General features: G+C 39.6%; 9 non-coding genes across 9 annotated transcripts; all 9 read left to right on the forward strand.

The window, feature by feature from the left end:
- The first annotated feature begins 2,643 nt into the window (after positions 1–2,643).
- On the forward strand, positions 2,644–2,725 carry TRNAS-GCU (transfer RNA serine (anticodon GCU)). The gene has a single exon. It is a non-coding gene; the product is annotated as a tRNA-Ser (tRNA).
- Positions 2,726–3,230: 505 nt separating this feature from the next.
- TRNAL-AAG (transfer RNA leucine (anticodon AAG)) lies at positions 3,231–3,312 on the forward strand. The gene has a single exon. It is a non-coding gene; the product is annotated as a tRNA-Leu (tRNA).
- A 4,654-nt stretch (positions 3,313–7,966) lies between these two features.
- TRNAS-GCU (transfer RNA serine (anticodon GCU)) lies at positions 7,967–8,048 on the forward strand. Its single transcript has one exon. It is a non-coding gene; the product is annotated as a tRNA-Ser (tRNA).
- A 505-nt stretch (positions 8,049–8,553) lies between these two features.
- Positions 8,554–8,635, forward strand: TRNAL-AAG (transfer RNA leucine (anticodon AAG)). Its single transcript has one exon. It is a non-coding gene; the product is annotated as a tRNA-Leu (tRNA).
- Positions 8,636–13,288: 4,653 nt separating this feature from the next.
- TRNAS-GCU (transfer RNA serine (anticodon GCU)) lies at positions 13,289–13,370 on the forward strand. The gene has a single exon. It is a non-coding gene; the product is annotated as a tRNA-Ser (tRNA).
- A 505-nt stretch (positions 13,371–13,875) lies between these two features.
- TRNAL-AAG (transfer RNA leucine (anticodon AAG)) lies at positions 13,876–13,957 on the forward strand. The gene has a single exon. It is a non-coding gene; the product is annotated as a tRNA-Leu (tRNA).
- A 4,985-nt stretch (positions 13,958–18,942) lies between these two features.
- Positions 18,943–19,024, forward strand: TRNAL-AAG (transfer RNA leucine (anticodon AAG)). Its single transcript has one exon. It is a non-coding gene; the product is annotated as a tRNA-Leu (tRNA).
- A 4,653-nt stretch (positions 19,025–23,677) lies between these two features.
- TRNAS-GCU (transfer RNA serine (anticodon GCU)) lies at positions 23,678–23,759 on the forward strand. Its single transcript has one exon. It is a non-coding gene; the product is annotated as a tRNA-Ser (tRNA).
- Positions 23,760–24,257: 498 nt separating this feature from the next.
- TRNAL-AAG (transfer RNA leucine (anticodon AAG)) lies at positions 24,258–24,339 on the forward strand. Its single transcript has one exon. It is a non-coding gene; the product is annotated as a tRNA-Leu (tRNA).
- Positions 24,340–26,671: the final 2,332 nt, after the last annotated feature.

Here is a 26,671-nt window from a genome sequence, read left to right on the forward strand (position 1 = left end):
TTGGATTAGTAACATTTGGCATGGGATATTGTCTAAAATAATACAGGGGATATTGATTGTTATAGATTGCTTATTTGGATCATGGGTGGCATGTAAAATTAGTAAAAGAATAAAATTGAAGATGGCAAAAAATAATAGGAGGAGGGAAGAAAAACAAAGGGAAAAATTATTCAGGGCAAGATCAAAGGGGAAACCAAGAAGGGAAGAGATTGATATGAGGGAATTTTAGTATGTAAAATTAGTAGGGAAGATTTGTGTGATGACAAGAGTCATCAGAGGAGGGATTGCTGGAGTGTGTCTTTTAAAATTAATATTAACATGAAAAGCTTACAATATATTGTGTAATGAAGCTGCATAAAAAATGTGTTAACGTAGAAATAATGCACACGTTTGAAATGTGCCCACGGGGAGTGGCTACCAATGTATACGAAGACTAATGAAAGTTATTAATGCTGAATTAATTATGTACTAATGTTTTTAATTTGTATTAACATATCAAAATTGGAGTTATGTATTAGGAGTTTGTTCATTAAGCAGTAGGCCTTAGTTTAGCGAAGGTCTGTGCCTAGCTGCCTGGTCTCATATTAAACTGTCTTTTTCTAACGTGCAATGTGCTATTTTCCTGAAGGACATGAAACTGTACTTTCCCAGAAGCTAGAGATGTGTGTAGCTGTAGTAAATTCTTTCTCATGGGACCCTACTTGCTGAAGGAGACATTCTTGCTGAATGCAACAGTGTAATTTGTAACAGGTGCAAGGCTGCCTGGAGAAGGAGAAAACAATGGAACTACTGACTGTAACGTAAAATGTAACTTTTCTTACCTGTCATTCCAACCGATGAAAACGTCAATAACATGGGCCAATCAACGACATGAGAACTGTGGTTTGTGTAAAACTCTGGTGAAGATTATTGGACAGAGATGGCGATGCACCAATGATTATCCATTGAGGAATTAGGAGTAAATTAGACAGCTTTGATTTAACCACATGACCCGAGGAGAAATCAGGCATTTATTGGACATTCCACTCCAAGCCATTCTTTGCCATTCTACAGAGCCATTTAGGCCATTTAGTTTGAGACTTTGCCGTTTGTTCGCCCTGTTACTCTAAACCACCCTTTACTTATTCCTTACCTGATACTTACTTCTCCTCTATATGAGGGAAGTTCTTGTTCCTTAGCTATGCCATACTGATACTTTGCCCTGCCCTTTCTTTGCTGATGATGCAAATGACTGATGTCCCGAGGACGAAGACTGACGCTGTTTGCTGATCCGTTGGATGGGTAACTATCTGATGAAAATTTTAATTGTCTGTTTGCCTTTTCTTTCTAGGTACCAACTGCTCTTTGATAGAGGCCATAGTTAGATGTTTTCCAAATTTGTGTTTGCTAAATTGTTTTGCATGAAGCCCAACATGCTGATGCTAATACGAGGTTATTTAAGGTGTTCACTAAAATCTGACGCATATAGACAAATGACAGAGTTCTTGCTTTGTTGAACCATGCACTACTGAGACTTTGCTAAGTTGCTTCTTAATAATTATGTGTTAATACTGAGTGAATATTCTCTATGCATTGATTAATTGCGTTTCTAATTGCAAATCTGAAGAGTTACTAATGAGATGAATTGCTGATGAGATTAACAGAAATGACTTTAGATTGTAACCAGTAGGGAAATAAATATCCTAACACTTAACTAAATTGGTGTGGTTATTCATGACTGAAAGATCATGGTGTGTTCACTTTATTGACTCTCATGAAAGGTTATTGATTAGCATGCTGATTAGTTATTGCGATTGTTGTTGAGATATTGATCTATTGATTTGTGATGCCAAAAGACATCTCGTACTGGGAAGTCCCCGAACCTGGTCTAAAAGGTTCATCGACCTAGGATGTCTCCTTGTAAGTCTACTTATCAAGGCTCTGACGCGCCTTCACTAATAAAAAGTAATCTGATCGCTTGCTGCGGAGTCATCGTCAACAAAAACTACCAAAATATTACTTCAATGTATTGTAATTACGACTGCCTCAGTTTTATGCATTACGTGAGTAGTCGGACAGCAATTTATTTAGCGCAAAAATATTTCTTGTTGATGCACGTACGTTTTTAAACTGAAGTGTCATGGCTGTAGCGGCAATACTCCCAGTTTAGGTGGTTTTATAAACTAAGTTTTACTTTCTCCTACTTAAAACTTTTTGCAGAACAATGCACATTAAATGGGAAGGCAGTTTTCCTTAATTGTGTACTATTTGCTGCCTAATGTTGACATTTAAGCACACCACCAATAACTGACACCTAGAGACTCGAAAGCGCCATACCAGTACAATATTTGTATGATATTGCACTTTAAATCCACGTACAACTGAATTAAAGCAATCTTAGCTCATTTGAGGGTAGTGTGATAGTACATCACATATGGATAGAACACGTTTGGAAAGTGTAATTTTCATGATTACATTACATTTAACATATAAATTCAAGCTGAAGTAGGGATGGACAACAAGGTCGTGTAGAGCAAAGCTGAAGACAACAAGTTACCATAACAATCTGTAAATATATGATCTTTATTATGTTTAGACAACTATCACCTAATAGAACACATTTTGGCTACCATATTTTGTACTCCTGAAACATGGTGTTTTGAAGACGAGGTGGCCGAGTGGTTAAGGCGATGGACGGCTAATCCATTGTGCTCTGCACGCGTGGGTTCGAATCCCCTCCTCGTCGGTTTATTGTTCCGTCCTTAGATTTTAGTATGTGGTAGGACTGGATTAACCCTATTTTATGTGAAAGTTAAATGACATATCCCATGGTATTTCCGGCAGTACAACGGCTCAGTTTGGAAACACCGCTCAGTTGAGTACTGTGCTTAGGCATTACTGTAAACAGCGCCAGCTGGGTTCTGCTCATGAATCACAAAATCTTTCCTGAGGCGGAGGGTTGGTAAGTTGAGGGACGTAGATAGTTTGATTCCTTATACTTAAAGAAAGAGAAGCAGCGCGTGCGGGACGCCAATGTAAGGGTTGTCTTCCTACGGACTCTCAGGACTCGCGCTCACTGACACCTCCCATGGCCCGGGGCCAATCCTGACCTACTGAATTTATCACGTGCCTGCTGCTGTTGGCGTTGACTTTCCTAGGATCACTTCACAGGCTATACACCCTTATTCTCCAACTCCCCTATACAACAGAACATCTCACTTCAGAAAGCCTACAGAAACAGGTTTGCACAGGGTAGTGTGGCCGAGCGGTCTAAGGCGCTGGATTAAGGCTCCAGTCTCTTTGGAGGCGTGGGTTCGAATCCCACCGCTGCCTGTGTTTTTCAACTCACAAACGTATTTTGTCTGCATCAGTGTCTCACTCTCTGCCTTCTGCACCTACGATCCACATAGCGAGAGGTGAGACTATGTAAAGTGGTGACGTATATATATAAGGGTAGCCAGACAGTGGGACCAAGCCTTCTTATTTTAACAAACCACAACCTAAGGTGACAAGAATTGTATCGGTAAACAAACCAGCTGTCTTGAAGTCTAACTATAGAGGCGACGAGAGGGGTCACTGTGATGCTGAAAGTTCAGTGAGTGTAAACAGTAGAACGCTGTGTGATACGTTTCCTTGCAGTGATGACAGCTCGCGTTTCTAAAGCAGAGAGCAAACATACAATGGGGAAGAAGAATAAATAAGGAAAGACATATATTATATGCAGACAGTTATTATACTTTGCTTTTCACCTGTAACTCGCTCAACTGTCGGTGAATGCTGCGTTACCCTGCATAGCCAGGTCACCACAGCGGGTGTCCACAGTGTTTGGCCAAGTTACTATAGTTGTGAGCTTGTAGATGTGAGGTAGCGTGGCTGAGCAGGCTAAACTGGCTAGATTTAGGCTCCAGTCTCTCTGGAGCCGTGGGCTTGAATCCCAACACTTTAAGTTTACTTGAACCAAATACTTTTGCAAAAAAGGTTCATGTAATAAATATTCATTAGGGTCGTGGTTGTGAGTATGACACTAATGGATAAAAGTGGGACTAACAATGCTACAATTCCTGAGACTACCACTGCACTAACAGCCTGGGAGAGGTTTGAGCTGGATACAAGATACTTGCATGAGGGAACTAACTCGAAAGGGGAACTATCCACTGATGTTTTCTATCGCTTGCTGAGTGAGTATGTTGACACAATGGATGCAAAAGATTGTTTTGTGTGTACACAGATTCCTGTTTCGGTACAAGAGGGGGTTATCTATCATAGACTGTCATTAACATATGGGATACGTTGTAGTCTGTTACTAACAAGATTCTATAACCAGGAAGAGATTCAATATTTTTACTCAAATCATGATCTTGTGTTTTCTAATGTGCCTATCATAGAGGATGTGAGTGGGGTAGCTAAGTACTATAGCATAAAGTTAGTTAAAGGATTCTTTCAGGCGACATTAACAATTAGTACATCTTATGCACACCACAATAATTTGACATGTTTGCTTACACCTGTAGAGAAAAGCTTTTTAGATCACACGGAAGAGAGAAGAAGGGCATTGAAGGGTAAACTAGAGAAAGGATTACAGCAACGGGCCTTTGCTAGTAGTGACGGTTATAGTGCAATTAGAGAACATGGGAAGTTAGCTTTAGACACACTACATGTAGGAAAGCTTTGCATATCCAAGACCAAATCATACTATGACAATGTGTTTGTGGGAATGAGTGAATGTAAGCGTGTGTTTTTGTTTCAGAGTAAATGGACGTTCATGTTAAATGGACAGGATCCAGCAATCCCCGGGATTTATTATATATGTGGACTTAATGCTTATTACCGTCTTCCAAAGGGATAGTATGGGACATGTTATTTGGGGATAGTTTTCCCAAAGATATATCAACTTGACGATTTGAAAGGGTTACCAAAATTGTCTGAATTACATCGTACTAGACATAAGAAAGAGACTGCTGCTGGTGTAGTAGGAGACATATTTGGGACAATAATTTCTTCAGTGGGAGTTATTATGAACTCCATAAAGATTCAAAAGTTGTCTACTATTGAGGATAACATGCTGACAAACTTTTCTGGGGCTATACTCCTGATGGATACTGAACTTGCTGCGGAGGGGGCTATGACTCTTCAAAACAGGCTTGCTTTAGACATTCTTTTAGTGAAAAATGGCAGAGTTTGTAGATTGCTCAATGGGTGTAATTGTTGCGCTTACATACCAGATAATAGTAATGAGATTAGAAGTATGCTTACTAACTTGACTAGGGATAGTACGGACTTGAAGGATTTGAAAGAACCAGGTGTTTGGAAAAAGGTTGGGAAAGGATTTGCTTCAGTGGGAAATTGGATTAGTAACATTTGGCATGGGATATTGTCTAAAATAATACAGGGGATATTGATTGTTATAGATTGCTTATTTGGATCATGGGTGGCATGTAAAATTAGTAAAAGAATAAAATTGAATATGGCGAAAAATAATAGGAGGAGGGAAGAAAAACAAAGGGAAAAATTATTCAGGGCAAGATCAAAGGGGAAACCAAGAAGGGAAGAGATTGATATGAGAGAATTTTAGTATGAAAAATTAGTAGGGAAGATTTGTGTGATGACAAGAGTCATCAGAGGAGGGATTGCTGGAGTGTGTCTTTTAAAATTAATATTAACATGAAAAGCTTACAATATATTGTGTAATGAAGCTGCATAAAAAATGTGTTAACGTAGAAATAATGCACACGTTTGAAATGTGCCCACGGGGAGTGTCTACCAATGTATACGAAGACTGATGACAGTTATTAATGCTGAATTAATTATGTACTAATGTTTTTAATTTGTATTAACATATCAAAATTGGAGTTATGTATTAGGAGTTTGTTCATTAAGCAGTAGGCCTTAGTTTAGCGAAGGTCTGTGCCTAGCTGCCTGGTCTCATATTAAACTGTCTTTTTCTAACGTGCAATGTGCTATTTTCCTGAAGGACATGAAACTGTACTTTCCCAGAAGCTAGAGATGTGTGTAGCTGTAGTAAATTATTTCTCATGGGACCCTACTTGCTCAAGGAGACATTCTTGCTGAATGCAACAGTGTAATTTGTAACAGGTGCAAGGCTGCCTGGAGTAGGAGAAAACAATGGAACTACTGACTGTAGCGTAAAATGTAACTTTTCTTACCTGACATTCCAACCGATGAAAACGTCAATAACATGGGCCAATCAACGACATGAGAACTGTGGTTTGTGTAAAACTCTGGTGAAGATTATTGGACAGAGATGGCGATGCACCAATGATTATCCATTGAGGAATTAGGAGTAAATTAGACAGTTTTGATTTAACCACATGACCCGAGGAGAAATCAGGCATTTATTGGACATTCCACTCCAAGCCATTCTTTGCCATTCTACTGAGCCATTTAGGCCATTTTGTTTGAGACTTTGCCGTTTGTTCACCCTGTTACTCTAAACCACCCTTTACTTATTCCTTACCTGATACTTACTTCTCCTCTATATGAGGGAAGTTCTTGTTCCTTAGCTATGCCATACTGATACTTTGCCCTGTCCTTTCTTTGCTGATGATGCAAACGACTGATGTCTCGAGGACGAAGACTGACGCTGTTTGCTGATCCGTTGGATGGGTAACTATCTGATGAAAATTGCAATTGTCTCTTTGCCTTTTCTTTCTAGGTACCAACTGCTCTTTGATAGAGGCCATAATTAGATGTTTTCCAAATTTGTGTTTGCTAAATTGTTTTGCATGAAGCCCAACATGCTGATGCTAATACGAGGTTATTTAAGGTGTTCACTAAAATCTGCCACAAATAGACAAATGACTGAGTTCTTGCTTTGTTGAACCATGCACTACTGAGACTTTGCTAAGTTGCTTCTTAATAATTATGTGTTAATACTGAGTGAATATTCTCTATGCATTGATTAATTGCGTTTCTAATTGCAAATCTGAAGAGTTACTAATGAGATGAATTGCTGATGAGATTAACAGAAATGACTTTAGATTGTAACCAGTAGGGAAATAAATATCCTAACACTTAACTAAATTGGTGTGGTTATTCATGACTGAAAGATCATGGTGTGTTCACTTTATTGACTCTCATTAAAGGTTATTGATTAGCATGCTGATTAGTTATTGCGATTGTTGTTGAGATATTGATCTATTGATTTGTGATGCCAAAAGACATCTCGTACTGGGAAGTCCCCGAACCTGGTCTAAAAGGTTCATCGACCTAGGCGTGTCTCCTTGTAAGTTTACTTATCAAGGCTCTGACGCGCCTTCACTAATAAAAAGTAATCTGATCGCTTGCTGCGGAGTCATCGTCAACAAAAACTACCAAAATATTACTTCAATGTATTGTAATTACGACTGCCTCAGTTTTATGCATTACGTGAGTAGTGGGACAGCAATTTATTTAGCGCAAAAATATTTCTTTTTGATGCACGTACGTTTTTAAACTGAAGTGTCATAGCTGTAGCGGCAATACTCCCAGTTTAGGTGGTTTTATAAACTAAGTTTTACTTTCTCCTACTTAAAACTTTTTGCAGAACAATGCACATTAAATGGGAAGGCAGTTTTCCTTAATTGTGTACTATTTGCTGCCTAATGTTGACATGTAAGCACACCACCAATAACTGACACCTAGAGACTCGAAAGCGCCATACCAGTACAATATTTGTATGATATTGCACTTTAAATCCACGTACAACTGAATTAAAGCAATCTTAGCTCATTTGAGGGTAGTGTGATAGTTCATCACATATGGATAGAACACGTTTGGAATGTGTAATTTTCATGATTACATTACATTTAACATATAAATTCAAGCTGAAGTAGGGATGGACAACAAGGTTGTATAGAGCAAAGCTGAAGACAACAAGTTACCATAACAATCTGTAAATATGTGCTCTTTATTATGTTTAGACAACTATCACCTAATAGAACACATTTTGGCTACCATATTTTGTACTCCTGAAACATGGTGTTTTGAAGACGAGGTGGCTGAGTGGTTAAGGCGATGGACTGCTAATCCATTGTGCTCTGCACGCGTGGGTTCGAATCCCATCCTCGTCGGTTTATTGTTCCATCTTTAGTTTTTAGTATGTGGTAGGGCTGGGTTAACCCTATTTTATGTGAAAGTTAAATGACATATCCCATGGTATTTCCGGCAGTACAACGGCTCAGTTTGGAAACACCGCTCAGTTGAGTACTGTGCTTAGGCATTACTGTAAACAGCGCCAGCCGTGTTCTGCTCATGAATCACAAAATCTTTCCTGAGGCGGAGGGTTGGTAAGTTGAGGGACGTAGATAGTTTGATTCCTTATCCTTAAAGAAAGAGAAGCAGCGCGTGCGGGACGCCAATGTAAGGGTTGTCTTCCTACGGACTCTCAGGACTGGCGCTCCCTGACACCTCCCATGGCCCGGGGCCAATCCTGACCTACTGAATGTATCACGTGCCTGCTGCTGTTGACGTTGACTTTCCTACGATCACTTCACAGGCTATACACCCTTATTCTCCAACTCCCCTATACAACAGAACATCTCACTTCAGAAAGCTTACAGAAACAGGTTTGCACAGGGTAGTGTGGCCGAGCGGTCTAAGGTGCTGGATTAAGGCTCCAGTCTCTTTGGAGGCGTGGGTTCGAATCCCACCGCTGCCAGTATTTTTCAACTCACAAACGTATTTTGTCTGCATCAGTGTCTCACTCTCTGCCTTCTGCACCTACGATCCACATAGCGAGAGGTGAGACTATGTAAAGTAGTGACGTATATATATAAGGGTAGTCAGACAGTGGGACCGAGCCTTCTTATTTTAAAAAACCACAACCTAAGGTGACAAGAATTGTATCGGTAAACAAACCAGCTGTCTTGAAGTCTAACTATAGAGGCGACGAGAGGGGTCACTGTGATGCTGAAAGTTCAGTGAGTGTAAACAGTAGAACGCTGTGTGATACGTTTCCTTGCAGTGATGACAGCTCGCGTTTCTAAAGCAGAGAGCAAACATACAATGGGGAAGAAGAATAAATAAGGAAAGACATATATTATATGCAGACAGTTATTATACTTTGCTTTTCACCTGTAACTCGCTCAACTGTCGGTGAATGCTGCGTTACCCGGCATAGCCAGGTCACCACAGCGGGTGTCCACAGTGTTTGGCCAAGTTACTATAGTTGTGAGCTTGTAGATGTGAGGTAGCATGGCTGAGCAGGCTAAACTGGCTAGATTTAGGCTCCAGTCTCTCTGGAGCCGTGGGCTTGAATCCCAACACTTTAAGTTTACTTGAACCAAATACTTTTGCAAAAAAGGTTCATGTAATAAATATTCATTAGGGTCGTGGTTGTGAGTATGACACTAATGGATAAAAGTGGGACTAACAATGCTGGAATTCCTGAGACTACCACTGCACTAACAGCCTGGGAGAGGTTTGAGCTGGATACAAGATACTTGCATGAGGGAACTAACTCGAAAGGGGAACTATCCACTGATGTTTTCTATCGCTTGCTGAGTGAGTATGTTGACACAATGGATGCAAAAGATTGTTTTGTGTGTACACAGATTCCTGTTTCGGTACAAGAGGGGGTTACCTATCATAGACTGTCATTAACATATGGGATACGTAGTAGTCTGTTACTAACAAGATTCTATAACCAGGAAGAGATTCAATATTTTTACTCAAATCATGATCTTGTGTTTTCTAATGTGCTTATCATAGAGGATGTGAGTGGGGTAGCTAAGTACTACAGCATAAAGTTAGTTAAAGGATTCTTTCAGGCGACATTAACAATTAGTACATCTTATGCACACCACAATAATTTGACATGTTTGCTTACACCTGTAGAGAAAAGCTTTTTAGATCACACGGAAGAGAGAAGAAGGGCATTGAAGGGTAAACTAGAGAAAGGATTACAGCAACGGGCCTTTGCTAGTAGTGACGGTTATAGTGCAATTAGAGAACAAGGGAAGTTAGCTTTAGACGCACTACATGTAGGAAAGCTTTGCATATCCAAGACCAAATCATGCTATGACAATGTGTTTGTGGGAATGAGTGAATGTAAGCGTGTGTTTTTGTTTCAGAGTAAATGGACGTTCATGTTAAATGGACAGGATCCAGCAATCCCCGGGATTTATTATATATGTGGACTTAATGCTTATTACCGTCTTCCAAAGGGATAGTATGGGACATGTTATTTGGGGATAGTTTTCCCAAAGATATATCAACTTGACGATTTGAAAAGGTTACCAAAATTGTCTGAATTACATCGTACTAGACATAAGAAAGAGACTGCTGCTGGTGTAGTAGGAGACATATTTGGGACGATAATTTCTTCAGTGGGAGTTATTATGAACTCCATAAAGATTCCAAAGTTGTCTACTATTGAGGATAAAATGCTGACAAACTTTTCAGGGGCTATACTCCTGATGGATACTGAACTTGATGCGGAGGGGGCTATGACTCTTCAAAACAGGCTTGCTTAAGACATTCTTTTAGTGAAAAATGGCAGAGTTTGTAGATTGCTCAATGGGTGTAATTGTTGCGCTTACATACCAGATAATAGTAATGAGATTAGAAGTATGCTTACTAACTTGACTAGGGATAGTACGGACTTGAAGGATTTGAAAGAACCAGGTGTTTGGAAAAAGGTTGGGAAAGGATTTGCTTCAGTGGGAAATTGGATTAGTAACATTTGGCATGGCATATTGTCTAAAATAATACAGGGAATATTGATTGTTATAGATTGCTTATTTGGATCATGGGTGGCATGTAAAATTAGTAAAAGAATAAAATTGAAGATGGCGAAAAATAATAGGAGGAGGGAAGAAAAACAAAGGGAAAAATTATTCAGGGCAAGATCAAAGGGGAAACCAAGAAGGGAAGAGATTGATATGAGGGAATTTTAGTATATAAAATTAGTAGGGAAGATTTGTGTGATGACAAGAGTCATCAGAGGAGGGATTGCTGGAGTGTGTCTTTTAAAATTAATATTAACATGAAAAGCTTACAATACATTGTGTAATGAAGCTGCATAAAAAATGTGTTAACGTAGAAATAATGCACACGTTTGAAATGTGCCCACGGGGAGTGGCTACCAATGTATACGAAGACTAATGAAAGTTATTAATGCTGAATTAATTATGTACTAATGTTTTTAATTTGTATTAACATATCAAAATTGGAGTTATGTATTAGGAGTTTGTTCATTAAGCAATAGGCCTTAGTTTAGCGAAGGTCTGTGCCTAGCTTCCTGGTCTCATATTAAACTGTCTTTTTCTAACGTGCAATGTGCTATTTTCCTGATGGACATGAAACTGTACTTTCCCAGAAGCTAGAGATGTGTGTAGCTGTAGTAAATTCTTTCTCATGGGACCCTACTTGCTCAAGGAGACATTCTTGCTGAATGCAACAGTGTAATTTGTAACAGGTGCAAGGCTGCCAGGAGTAGGAGAAAACAATGGAACTACTGACTGTAGCGTAAAATGTAACTTTTCTTACCTGACATTCCAACCAATGAAAACGTCAATAACATGGGCCAATCAACGACATGAGAACTGTGGTTTGTGTAAAACTCTGGTGAAGATTATTGGACAGAGATGGCGATGCACCAATGATTATACATTGAGGAATTAGGAGTAAATTAGACAGTTTTGATTTAACCACATGACCCGAGGAGAAATCAGGCATTTATTGGACATTCCACTCCAAGCCATTCTTTGCCATTCTACTGAGCCATTTAGGCCATTTCCTTTGAGACTTTGCCGTTTGTTCGCCCTGTTACTCTAAACCACCCTTTACTTATTCCTTACCTGATACTTACTTCTCCTCTATATGAGGGAAGTTCTTGTTCCTTAGCTATGCCATACTGATACTTTGCCCTGTCCTTTCTTTGCTGATGATGCAAACGACTGATGTCCCGAGAACGAAGACTGACGCTGTTTGCTGATCCGTTGGATGGGTAACTATCTGATGAAAATTGTAATTGTCTGTTTGCCTTTTCTTTCTAGGTACCAACTGCTCTTTGATAGAGGCCATAGTTAGATGTTTTCCAAATTTGTGTTTGCTAAATAGTTTTGCATGAAGCCCAACATCCTGATGCTAATACGAGGTTATTTAAGGTGTTCACTAAAATCTGACGCAAATAGACAAATGACTGAGTTCTTGCTTTGTTGAACCATGCACTACTGAGACTTTGCTAAGTTGCTTCTTAATAATTATGTGTTAATACTGAGTGAATATTCTCTATGCATTGATTAATTGCGTTTCTAATTGCAAATCTGAAGAGTTACTAATGAGATGAATTGCTGATGAGATTAACAGAAATGACTTTGGATTATAACCAGTAGGGAAATAAATATCCTAACACTTAACTAAATTGGTGTGGTTATTCATGACTGAAAGATCATGGTGTGTTCACCTTATTGACTCTCATTAAAGGTTATTGATTAGCATGCTGATTAGTTATTGCGATTGTTGTTGAGATATTGATCTATTGATTTGTGATGCCAAAAGACATCTCGTACTGGGAAGTCCCCGAACCTGGTCTAAAAGGTTCATCGACCTAGGATGTCTCCTTGTAAGTTTACTTATCAAGGCTCTGACGCGCCTTCACTAATAAAAAGTAATCTGATCGCTTGCTGCGGAGTCATCGTCAACAAAAACTACCAAAATATTACTTCAATATATTGTAATTACGACTGCCTCAGTTTTATGCATTACGTGAGTAGTCGGACAGCAATTTATTTAGCGCAAAAATATTTCTTGTTGATGCACGTACGTTTTTAAACTAAAGTGTCATAGCTGTAGCGGCAATACTCCCAGTTTAGGTGGTTTTATAAACTAAGTTTTACTTTCTCCTACTTAAAACTTTTTGCAGAACAATGCACATTAAATGGGAAGGCAGTTTTCCTTAATTGTGTACTATTTGCTGCCTAATGTTGACATGTAAGCACACCACCAATAACTGACACCTAGAGACTCGAAAGCGCCATACCAGTACAATATTTGAATGATATTGCACTTTAAATCCACGTACAACTGAATTAAAGCAATCTTAGCTCATTTGAGGGTAGTGTGATAGTACATCACATATGGATAGAACACGTTTGGAAAATGTAATTTTCATGATTACATTACATTTAACATATAAATTCAAGCTGAAGTAGGGATGGACAACAAGGTCGTATAGAGCAAAGCTGAAGACAACAAGTTACCATAACAATCTGTAAATATGTGCTCATTATTATATTTAGACAACTATCACCTAATAGAACACATTTTGGCTACCATATTTTGTACTCCTGAAACATGGTGTTTTGAAGACGAGGTGGCTGAGTGGTTAAGGCGATGGACTGCTAATCCATTGTGCTCTGCACGCGTGGGTTCGAATCCCATCCTCGTCGGTTTATTGTTCCATCTTTAGTTTTTAGTATGTGGTAGGGCTGGGTTAACCCTATTTTATGTGAAAGTTAAATGACATATCCCATGGTATTTCCGGCAGTACAACGGCTCAGTTTGGAAACACCGCTCAGTTGAGTACTGTGCTTAGGCATTACTGTAAACAGCGCCAGCCGTGTTCTGCTCATGAATCACAAAATCTTTCCTGAGGCGGAGGGTTGGTAAGTTGAGGGACGTAGATAGTTTGATTCCTTATCCTTAAAGAAAGAGAAGCAGCGCGTGCGGGACGCCAATGTAAGGGTTGTCTTCCTACGGACTCTCAGGACTGGCGCTCCCTGACACCTCCCATGGCCCGGGGCCAATCCTGACCTACTGAATGTATCACGTGCCTGCTGCTGTTGACGTTGACTTTCCTACGATCACTTCACAGGCTATACACCCTTATTCTCCAACTCCCCTATACAACAGAACATCTCACTTCAGAAAGCTTACAGAAACAGGTTTGCACAGGGTAGTGTGGCCGAGCGGTCTAAGGTGCTGGATTAAGGCTCCAGTCTCTTTGGAGGCGTGGGTTCGAATCCCACCGCTGCCAGTATTTTTCAACTCACAAACGTATTTTGTCTGCATCAGTGTCTCACTCTCTGCCTTCTGCACCTACGATCCACATAGCGAGAGGTGAGACTATGTAAAGTAGTGACGTATATATATAAGGGTAGTCAGACAGTGGGACCGAGCCTTCTTATTTTAAAAAACCACAACCTAAGGTGACAAGAATTGTATCGGTAAACAAACCAGCTGTCTTGAAGTCTAACTATAGAGGCGACGAGAGGGGTCACTGTGATGCTGAAAGTTCAGTGAGTGTAAACAGTAGAACGCTGTGTGATACGTTTCCTTGCAGTGATGACAGCTCGCGTTTCTAAAGCAGAGAGCAAACATACAATGGGGAAGAAGAATAAATAAGGAAAGACATATATTATATGCAGACAGTTATTATACTTTGCTTTTCACCTGTAACTCGCTCAACTGTCGGTGAATGCTGCGTTACCCGGCATAGCCAGGTCACCACAGCGGGTGTCCACAGTGTTTGGCCAAGTTACTATAGTTGTGAGCTTGTAGATGTGAGGTAGCATGGCTGAGCAGGCTAAACTGGCTAGATTTAGGCTCCAGTCTCTCTGGAGCCGTGGGCTTGAATCCCAACACTTTAAGTTTACTTGAACCAAATACTTTTGCAAAAAAGGTTCATGTAATAAATATTCATTAGGGTCGTGGTTGTGAGTATGACACTAATGGATAAAAGTGGGACTAACAATGCTAGAATTCCTGAGACTACCACTGCACTAACAGCCTGGGAGAGGTTTGAGCTGGATACAAGATACTTGCATGAGGGAACTAACTCGAAAGGGGAACTATCCACTGATGTTTTCTATCGCTTGCTGAGAGAGTATGTTGACACAATGGATGCAAAAGATTGTTTTGTGTGTACACAGATTCCTGTTTCGGTACAAGAGGGGGTTACCTATCATAGACTGTCATTAACATATGGGATACGTAGTAGTCTGTTACTAACAAGATTCTATAACCAGGAAGAGATTCAATATTTTTACTCAAATCATGATCTTGTGTTTTCTAATGTGCTTATCATAGAGGATGTGAGTGGGGTAGCTAAGTACTACAGCATAAAGTTAGTTAAAGGATTCTTTCAGGCGACATTAACAATTAGTACATCTTATGCACACTACAATAATTTGACATGTTTGCTTACACCTGTAGAGAAAAGCTTTTTAGATCACACGGAAGAGAGAAGAAGGGCATTGAAGGGTAAACTAGAGAAAGGATTACAGCAACGGGCCTTTGCTAGTAGTGACGGTTATAGTGCAATTAGAGAACAAGGGAAGTTAGCTTTAGACGCACTACATGTAGGAAAGCTTTGCATATCCAAGACCAAATCATGCTATGACAATGTGTTTGTGGGAATGAGTGAATGTAAGCGTGTGTTTTTGTTTCAGAGTAAATGGACGTTCATGTTAAATGGACAGGATCCAGCAATCCCCGGGATTTATTATATATGTGGACTTAATGCTTATTACCGTCTTCCAAAGGGATAGTATGGGACATGTTATTTGGGGATAGTTTTCCCAAAGATATATCAACTTGACGATTTGAAAAGGTTACCAAAATTGTCTGAATTACATCGTACTAGACATAAGAAAGAGACTGCTGCTGGTGTAGTAGGAGACATATTTGGGACGATAATTTCTTCAGTGGGAGTTATTATGAACTCCATAAAGATTCCAAAGTTGTCTACTATTGAGGATAAAATGCTGACAAACTTTTCAGGGGCTATACTCCTGATGGATACTGAACTTGATGCGGAGGGGGCTATGACTCTTCAAAACAGGCTTGCTTAAGACATTCTTTTAGTGAAAAATGGCAGAGTTTGTAGATTGCTCAATGGGTGTAATTGTTGCGCTTACATACCAGATAATAGTAATGAGATTAGAAGTATGCTTACTAACTTGACTAGGGATAGTACGGACTTGAAGGATTTGAAAGAACCAGGTGTTTGGAAAAAGGTTGGGAAAGGATTTGCTTCAGTGGGAAATTGGATTAGTAACATTTGGCATGGCATATTGTCTAAAATAATACAGGGAATATTGATTGTTATAGATTGCTTATTTGGATCATGGGTGGCATGTAAAATTAGTAAAAGAATAAAATTGAAGATGGCGAAAAATAATAGGAGGAGGGAAGAAAAACAAAGGGAAAAATTATTCAGGGCAAGATCAAAGGGGAAACCAAGAAGGGAAGAGATTGATATGAGGGAATTTTAGTATGTAAAATTAGTAGGGAAGATTTGTGTGATGACAAGAGTAATCAGAGGAGGGATTGCTGGAGTGTGTCTTTTAAAATTAATATTAACATGAAAAGCTTACAATATATTGTGTAATGAAGCTGCATAAAAAATGTGTTAACCTAGAAATAATGCACACGTTTGAAATGTGCCCACGGGGAGTGGCTTCCAATGTATACGAAGACTAATGAAAGTTATTAATGCTGAATTAATTATGTACTAATGTTTTTAATTTGTATTAACATATCAAAATTGGAGTTATGTATTAGGAGTTTGTTCATTAAGCAGTAGGCCTTAGTTTATCGAAGGTCTGTGCCTAGCTGCCTGTTCTCATATTAAACTGTCTTTTTCTAACGTGCAATGTGCTATTTTCCTGAAGGACATGAAACTGTACTTTACCAAAAACTAGAGATGTGTGTAGCTGTAGTAAATTCTTTCTCATGGGACCCTACTTGCTCAAGGAGACATTCTTGCTGAATGCAACAGTGTAATTTGTAACAGGTGTAAGGCTGCCTGGAGTAGGAGAAAACAATGGAACTACTGACTGTAGCGTAAAATGTAACTTTTCTTACCGGACATTCCAACCGATGAAAACGTCAATAACATGGGCCAATCAACGACATGAGAACTGTGGTTTGTGTAAAACTCTGGTGAAGATTATTGGACAGAGATGGCGATGCACCAATGATTATCCATTGAGGAATTAGGAGTAAATTAGACAGTTTTGATTTAACCACATGACCCGAGGAGAAATCAGGCATTTATTGGACATTCCACTCCAAGCCATTCTTTGCCATTCTACTGAGCCATTTAGGCCATTTCGTTTTGGACTTTGCCGTTTGTTCGCCCTGTTACTCTAAACCACCCTGCACTTATTCCTTACCTGATACTTACTTCTCCTCTATATGAGGGAAGTTCTTGTTCCTTAGCTATGCCATACTGATACTTTGCCCTGTCCTTTCTTTGCTGATGATGCAAACGACTGATGTCCCGAGGAGGAAGAATGACGATGTTTGCTGATCCGTTGGATGGGTAACTATCTGATGAAAATTGTAATTGTCTGTTTGCCTTTTCTTTCTAGGTACCAACGCTCTTTGATAGAGGCCATAGTTAGATGTTTTCCAAATTTGTGTTTGCTAAATTGTTTTGCATGAAGCCCAACATGCTGATGCTAATACAAGGTTATTAAGGTGTTCACTAAAATCTGACGCAAATAGACAAATGACTGAGTTCTTGCTTTGATGAACCATGCACTACTGAGACTTTGCTAAGTTGCTTTTAATAACTATGTGTTAATACTGAGTGAATATTCTCTATGCATTGATTAATTGCGTTTCTAATTGCAAATCTGAAGAGTTACTAATGAGATGAATTGCTGATGAGATTAACAGAAATGACTTTAGATTGTAACCAGTAGGGAAATAAATAGCCTAACACTTAACTAAATTGGTGTGGTTATTCATGACTGAAAGATCATGGTGTGTTCACTTTATTGACTCTCATTAAAGGTTATTGATTAGCATGCTGATTAGTTATTGCGATTGTTGTTGAGATATTGATCTATTGATTTGTGATGCCAAAAGACATCTCGTACTGGGAAGTCCCCGAACCTGGTCTAAAAGGTTCATCGACCTAGGCGTGTCTCCTTGTAAGTTTACTTATCAAGGCTCTGACGCGCCTTCACTAATAAAAAGTAATCTGATCGCTTGCTGCGGAGTCATCGTCAACAAAAACTACCAAAATATTACTTCAATGTATTGTAATTACGACTGCCTCAGTTTTATGCATTACGTGAGTAGTCGGACAGCAATTTATTTAGCGCAAAAATATTTCTTGTTGATGCACGTACGTTTTTAAACTGAAGTGTCATAGCTGTAGCGGCAATACTCCCAGTTTAGGTGGTTTTATAAACTAAGTTTTACTTTCTCCTACTTAAAACTTTTTGCAGAACAATGCACATTAAATGGGAAGGCAGTTTTCCTTAATTGTGTACTATTTGCTGCCTAATGTTGACATGTAAGCACACCACCAATAACTGACACCTAGAGACTCGAAAGCGCCATACCAGTACAATATTTGTATGATATTGCACTTTAAATCCACGTACAACTGAATTAAAGCAATCTTAGCTCATTTGAGGGTAGTGTGATAGTACATCACATATGGATAGAACACGTTTGGAAAGTGTAATTTTCATGATTACATTACATTTAACATATAAATTCAAGCTGAAGTAGGGATGGACAACAAGGTCGTAGGGCTGGGTTAACCCTATTTTATGTGAAAGTTAAATGACATATCCCATGGTATTTCCGGCCGTACAACAGCTCAGTTTGGAAACACCGCTCAGTTGAGTACTGTGCTTAGGCATTACTGTAAACAGCGCCAGCCGGGTTCTACTCATGAATCACAAAATCTTTCCTGAGGCGGAGGGTTGGTAAGTTGAGGGACGTAGATAGTTTGATTCCTTATCCTTAAAGAAAGAGAAGCAGCGCGTGCGGGACGCCAATGTAAGGGTGGTCTTCCTACGGACTCTCAGGACTGGCGCTCCCTGACAACTCCCATGGCCCGGGGCCAATCCTGACCTACTGAATGTATCACGTGCCTGCTGCTGTTGGCGTTGACTTTCCTAGGATCACTTCACAGGCTATACACCCTTATTCTCCAACTCCCCTATACAACAGAACATCTCACTTCAGAAAGCTTACAGAAACAGGTTTGCACAGGGTAGTGTGGCCGAGCGGTCTAAGGTGCTGGATTAAGGCTCCAGTCTCTTTGGAGGCGTGGGTTCGAATCCCACCGCTGCCAGTATTTTTCAACTCACAAACGCATTTTGTCTGCATCAGTGTCTCACTCTCTGCCTTCTGCACCTACGATCCACATAGCGAGAGGTGAGACTATGTAAAGTGGTGACGTATATATATAAGGGTAGCCAGACAGTGGGACCGAGCCTTCTTACTTTAAAAAACCACAACCTAAGGTGACAAGAATTGTATCGGTAAACAAACCAGCTGTGTTGAAGTCTAACTATAGAGGCGACGAGAGGGGTCACTGTGATGCTGAAAGTTCAGTGAGTGTAAACAGTGGAACGCTGTGTGATACGTTTCCTTGCAGTGATGACAGCTCGCGTTTCTAAAGCAGAGAGCAAACATACAATGGGGAAGAAGAATAAATAAGGAAAGACATATATTATATGAAGACAGTTATTATACTTTGCTTTTCACCTGTAACTCGCTCAATTGTCGGTGAATGCTGCGTTACCCCGCATAGCCAGGTCACCACAGCGGGTGTCCACAGTGTTTGGCCAAGTTACTATAGTTGTGAGCTTGTAGATGTGAGGTAGCGTGGCTGAGCAGTCTAAACTGGCTAGATTTAGGCTCCAGTCTCTCTGGAGCCGTGGGCTTGAATCCCAACACTTTAAGTTTACTTGAACCAAATACTTTTGCAAAAAAGGTTCATGTAATAAATATTCATTAGGGTCGTGGTTGTGAGTATGACACTAATGGATAAAAGTGGGACTAACAATGCTACAATTCCTGAGACTACCACTGCACTAACAGCCTGGGAGAGGTTTGAGCTGGATACAAGATACTTGCATGAGGGAACTAACTCGAAAGGGGAACTATCCACTGATGTTTTCTATCGCTTGCTGAGTGAGTATGTTGACACAATGGATGCAAAAGATTGTTTTGTGTGTACACAGATTCCTGTTTCAGTACAAGAGGGGGTTACCTATCATAGACTGTCATTAACATATGGGATACGTTGTAGTCTGTTACTAACAAGATTCTATAACCAGGAAGAGATTCAATATTTTTACTCAAATCATGATCTTGTGTTTTCTAATGTGCCTATCATAGAGGATGTGAGTGGGGTAGCTAAGTACTATAGCATAAAGTTAGTTAAAGGATTCTTTCAGGCAACATTAACAATTAGTACATCTTATGCACACCACAATAATTTGACATGTTGGCTTACACCTGTAGAGAAAAGCTTTTTAGATCACACGGAAGAGAGAAGAAGGGCATTGAAGGGTAAACTAGAGAAAGGATTACAGCAACGGGCCTTTGCTAGTAGTGACGGTTATAGTGCAATTAGAGAACAAGGGAAGTTAGCTTTAGACGCACTACATGTAGGAAAGCTTTGCATATCCAAGACCAAATCATACTATGACAATGTGTTTGTGGGAATGAGTGAATGTAAGCGTGTGTTTTTGTTTCAGAGTAAATGGACATCCATGTTAAATAGACAGGATCCAGCAATCCCCGGGATTTATTATATATGTGGACCTAATGCTCATTACCGTCTTCCAAAGGGATAGTATGGGACATGTTATTTGGGGATAGTTTTCCCAAAGATATATCAACTTGACGATTTGAAAAGGTTACCAAAATTGTCTGAATTACATCGTACTAGACTTAAGAAAGAGACTGCTGCTGGTGTAGTAGGAGACATATTTGGGACGATAATTTCTTCAGTGGGAGTTATTATGAACTCCATAAAGATTCAAAAGTTGTCTACTATTGAGGATAACATGCTGACAAACTTTTCAGGGGCTATACTCCTGATGGATACTGAACATGCTGCGGAGGGGGCTATGACTCTTCAAAACAGTCTTGCTTTAGACATTCTTTTAGTGAAAAATGGCAGAGTTTGTAGATTGCTCAATGGGTGTAATTGTTGCGCTTACATACCAGATAATAGTAATGAGATTAGAAGTATGCTTACTAACTTGACTAGGGATAGTACGGACTTGAAGGATTTGAAAGAACCAGGTGTTTGGAAAAAGGTTGGGAAAGGATTTGCTTCAGTGGGAAATTGGATTAGTAACATTTGGCATGGGATATTGTCTAAAATAATACAGGGGATATTGATTGTTATAGATTGCTTATTTGGATCATGGGTGGCATGTAAAATTAGTAAAAGAATAAAATTGAAGATGGCGAAAAATAATAGGAGGAGGGAAGAAAAACAAAGGGAAAAATGATTCAGGGCAAGATCAAAGGGGAAACCAAGAAGGGAAGAGATTGATATGAGGGAATTTTAGTATGTAAAATTAGTAGGGAAGATTTGTGTGATGACAAGAGTCATCAGAGGAGGGATTGCTGGAGTGTGTCTTTTAAAATTAATATTAACATGAAAAGCTTACAATATATTGTGTAATGAAGCTGCATAAAAAATGTGTTAACGTAGAAATAATGCACACGTTTGAAATGTGCCCACGGGGAGTGGCTACCAATGTATACGAAGACTAATGAAAGTTATTAATGCTGAATTAATTATGTACTAATGTTTTTAATTTGTATTAACATATCAAAATTGGAGTTATGTATTAGGAGTTTGTTCATTAAGCAGTAGGCCTTAGTTTAGCGAAGGTCTGTGCCTAGCTGCCTGGTCTCATATTAAACTGTCTTTTTCTAACGTGCAATGTGCTATTTTGCTGAAGGACATGAAACTGTACTTTCCCAAAAGCTAGAGATGTGTGTAGCTGTAGTAAATTCTTTCTCATGGGACCCTACTTGCTCAAGGAGACATTCTTGCTGAATGCATCAGTGTAATTTGTAACAGGTGCAAGGCTGCCTGGAGTAGGAGAAAACAATGGAACTACTGACTGTAGCGTAAAATGTAACTTTTCTTACCTGACATTCCAACCGATGAAAACGTCAATAACATGGGCCAATCAACGACATGAGAACTGTGGTTTGTGTAAAACTCTGGTGAAGATTATTGGACAGAGATGGCGATGCACCAATGATTATCCATTGAGGAATTAGGAGTACATTAGACAGTTTTGATTTAACCACACGACCCGAGGAGAAATCAGGCATTTATTGGACATTCCACTCCAAGCCATTCTTTGCCATTCTACTGAGCCATTTAGGCCATTTCGTTTGAGACTTTGCCGTTTGTTCGCCCTGTTACTCTAAACCACCCTTTACTTATTCCTTACCTGATACTTACTTCTCCTCTATATGAGGGAAGTTCTTGTTCCTTAGCTATGCCATACTGATACTTTGCCCTGTCCTTTCTTTGCTGATGATGCAAATGACTGATGTCCCGAGGACGAAGACTGACGATGTTTGCTGATCTGTTGGATGGGTAACTATCTGATGAAAATTGTAATTGTCTGTTTGCCTTTTCTTTCTAGGTACCAACGCTCTTTGATAGAGGCAATAGTTAGATGTTTTCCAAATTTGTGTTTGCTAAATTGTTTTGCATGAAGCCCAACATGCTGATGCTAATACGAGGTTATTTAAGGTGTTCACTAAAATCTGACGCAAATAGACAAATGACTGAGTTCTTGCTTTGTTGAACCATGCACTACTGAGACTTTGCTAAGTTGCTTCTTAATAATTATGTGTTAATACTGAGTGAATATTCTCTATGCATTGATTAATTGCGTTTCTAATTGCAAATCTGAAGAGTTACTAATGAGATGAATTGCTGATGAGATTAACAGAAATGACTTTAGATTGTAACCAGTAGGGAAATAAATATCCTAACACTTAACTAAATTGGTGTGGTTATTCATGACTGAAAGATCATGGTGTGTTCACTTTATTGACTCTCATTAAAGGTTATTGATTAGCATGCTGATTAGTTATTGCGATTGTTGTTGAGATATTGATCTATTGATTTGTGATGCCAAAAGACATCTCATACTGGGAAGTCCCCGAACCTGGTCTAAAAGGTTCATGGACCTAGGCGTGTCTCCTTGTAAGTTTACTTATCAAGGCTCTGACGCGCCTTCACTAATAAAAAGTAATCTGATTGCTTGCTGCGGAGTCATCGTCAACAAAAACTACCAAAATATTACTTCAATGTATTGTAATTACGACTGCCTCAGTTTTATGCATTACGTGAGTAGTCGGACAGCTATTTATTTAGCGCAAAAATATTTCTTGTTGATGCACGTTCGTTTTTAAACTGAAGTGTCATAGCTGTAGCGGCAACACTCCCAGTTTAGGTGGTTTTATAAACTAAGTTTTACTTTCTCCTACTTAAAACTTTTTGCAGAACAATGCACATTAAATGGGAAATCAGTTTTCCTTAATTGTGTACTATTTGCTGCCTAATGTTGACATGTAAGCACACCACCAATAACTGACACCTACAGACTCGAAAGCGCCATACCAGTACAATATTTGTATGATATTGCACTTTAAATCCACGTACAACTGAATTAAAGCAATCTTAGCTCATTTGAGGGTAGTGTGATAGTACATCACATATGGCTAGAACACGTTTGGAAAGTGTAATTTTCATGATTACATTACATTTAACATATAAATTCAAGCTGAAGTAGGGATGGACAACAAGGTCGTATAGAGCAAAGCTGAAGACAGCAAGTTACCATAACAATCTGTAAATATATGCTCTTTATTATGTTTAGACAACTATCACCTAATAGAACACATTTTGGCTACCATATTTTGTACTCCTGAAACATGGCGTTTTGAAGATGAGGTGGCCGAGTGGTTAAGGCGATGGACTGCTAATCCATTGTGCTCTGCACGCGTGGGTTCGAATCCCATTCTTGTCGGTTTATTGTTCCGTCTTTAGTATGTGGTAGCGCTGGGTTAACCCTATTTTAGGTGAAAGTTAAATGACATATCCCATGGTATTTCCGGCAGTACAACGGCTCAGTTTGGAAACACCGCTCAGTTGAGTACTGTGCTTAGGCATTACTGTAAACAGCGCCAGCCGGGTTCTGCTCATGAATCACAAAATCTTTCCTGAGGCGGAGGGTTGGTAAGTTGAGGGACGTAGATAATTTGATTCCTTATCCTTAAAGAAAGAGAAGCAGCGCGTGCGGGACGCCAATGTAAGGGTTGTCTTCCTACGGACTCCCAGGACTGGCGCTCCCTGACACCTCCCATGGCCCGGGGCCAATCCTGACCTACTGAATGTATCACGTGCCTGCTGCTGTTGGCGTTGACTTTCCTAGGATCACTTCACAGGCTATACACCCTTATTCTCCAAGTCCCCTATACAACAGAACATCTCACTTCAGAGAGCTTACAGAAACAGGTTTGCACAGGGTAGTGTGGCCGAGCGGTCTAAGGCGCTGGATTAAGGCTCCAGTCTCTTTGGAGGCGTGGGTTCGAATCCCACCGCTGCCAGTATTTTTCAACTCACAAACGTATTTTGTCTGCATCACTGTCTCACTCTCTGCCTTCTGCACCTACGATCCACATAGCGAGAGGTGAGACTATGTAAAGTGGTGATGTATATATATAAGGGTAGCCAGACAGTGGGACCGAGCCTTCTTATTTTAAAAACCACAACCTAAGGTGACAAGAATTGTATCGGTAAACAAACCTGCTGTCTTGAAGTCTAACTATAGAGGCGACGAGAGGGGTCACTGTGATGCTGAAAGTTCAGTGAGTGTAAACAGTAGAACGCTGTGTGATACGTTTCCTTGTAGTGATGACAGCACGCGTTTCTAAAGCAGAGAGCAAACATACAATGGGGAAGAAGAATAAATAAGGAAAGACATATATTATATGAAGACAGGTATTATACTTTGCTTTTCACCTGTAACTCGCTCAACTGTCGGTGAATGCTGCGTTACCCCGCATAGCCAGGCCACCACAGCGGGTGTCCACAGTGTTTGGCCAAGTTACTATAGTTGTGAGCTTGTAGATGTGAGGTAGCGTGGCTGAGCAGGCTAAACTGGCTAGATTTAGGCTCCAGTCTCTCTGGAGCCGTGGGCTTGAATCCCAACACTTTAAGTTTACTTGAACCAAATACTTTTGCAAAAAAGGTTCATGTAATAAATATTCATTAGGGTCGTGGTTGTGAGTATGACACTAATGGATAAAAGTGGGACTAACAATGCTACAATTCCTGAGACTACCACTGCACTAACAGCCTGGGAGAGGTTTGAGCTGGATACAAGATACTTGCATGAGGGAACTAACTCGAAAGGGGAACTATCCACTGATGTTTTCTATCGCTTGCTGAGTGAGTATGTTGACACAATGGATGCAAAAGATTGTTTTGTGTGTACACAGATTCCTGTTTCGGTACAAGAGGGGGTTACCTATCATAGACTGTCATTAACATATGGGATACGTTGTAGTCTGTTACTAACAAGATTCTATAACCAGGAAGAGATTCAATATTTTTACTCAAATCATGATCTTGTGTTTTCTAATGTGCCTATCATAGAGGATGTGAGTGGGGTAGCTAAGTACTACAGCATAAAGTTAGTTAAAGGATTCTTTCAGGCAACATTAACAATTAGTACATCTTATGCACACCACAATAATTTGACATGTTTGCTTACACCTGTAGAGAAAAGCTTTTTAGATCACACGGAAGAGAGAAGAAGGGCATTGAAGGGTAAACTAGAGAAAGGATTACAGCAACGGGCCTTTGCTAGTAGTGACGGTTATAGTGCAATTAGAGAACAAGGGAAGTTAGCTTTAGACGCACTACATGTAGGAAAGCTTTGCATATCCAAGACCAAATCATTCTATGACAATGTGTTTGTGGGAATGAGTGAATGTAAGCGTGTGTTTTTGTTTCAGAGTAAATGGACGTTCATGTTAAATGGACAGGATCCAGCAATCCCCGGGATTTATTATATATGTGGACTTAATGCTTATTACCGTCTTCCAAAGGGATAGTATGGGACATGTTATTTGGGGATAGTTTTCCCAAAGATATATCAACTTGACGATTTGAAAAGGTTACCAAAATTGTCTGAATTACATCGTACTAGACATAAGAAAGAGACTGCTGCTGGTGTAGTAGGAGACATATTTGGGACGATAATTTCTTCAGTGGGAGTTATTATGAACTCCATAAAGATTCAAAAGTTGTCTACTATTGAGGATAACATGCTGACAAACTTTTCAGGGGCTATACTCCTGATGGATACTGAACATGCTGCAGAGGGGGCTATGACTCTTCAAAACAGGCTTGCTTTAGACATTCTTTTAGTGGAAAATGGCAGAGTTTGTAGATTGCTCAATGGGTGTAATTGTTGCGCTTACATACCAGATAATAGTAATAAGATTAGAAGTATGCTTACTAACTTGACTAGGGATAGTACGGACTTGAAGGATTTGAAAGAACCAGGTGTTTGGAAAAAGGTTGGGAAAGGATTTGCTTCCATGGGAAATTGGATTAGTAACATTTGGCATGGGATATTGTCTAAAATAATACAGGGGATATTGATTGTTATAGATTGCTTATTTGGATCATGGGTGGCATGTAAAATTAGTAAAAGAATAAAATTGAAGATGGCAAAAAATAATAGGAGGAGGGAAGAAAAACAAAGGGAAAAATGATTCAGGGCAAGATCAAAGGGGAAACCAAGAAGGGAAGAGATTGATATGAGGGAATTTTAGTATGTAAAATTAGTAGGGAAGATTTGTGTGTTGACAAGAGTCATCAGAGGAGGGATTGCTGGAGTGTGTCTTTTAAAATTAATATTAACATGAA

The sequence above is a fragment of the Pleurodeles waltl genome, chromosome 12 (genome assembly GCF_031143425.1).
Source record: "Pleurodeles waltl isolate 20211129_DDA chromosome 12, aPleWal1.hap1.20221129, whole genome shotgun sequence".
Taxonomy (NCBI): domain Eukaryota; kingdom Metazoa; phylum Chordata; class Amphibia; order Caudata; family Salamandridae; genus Pleurodeles; species Pleurodeles waltl.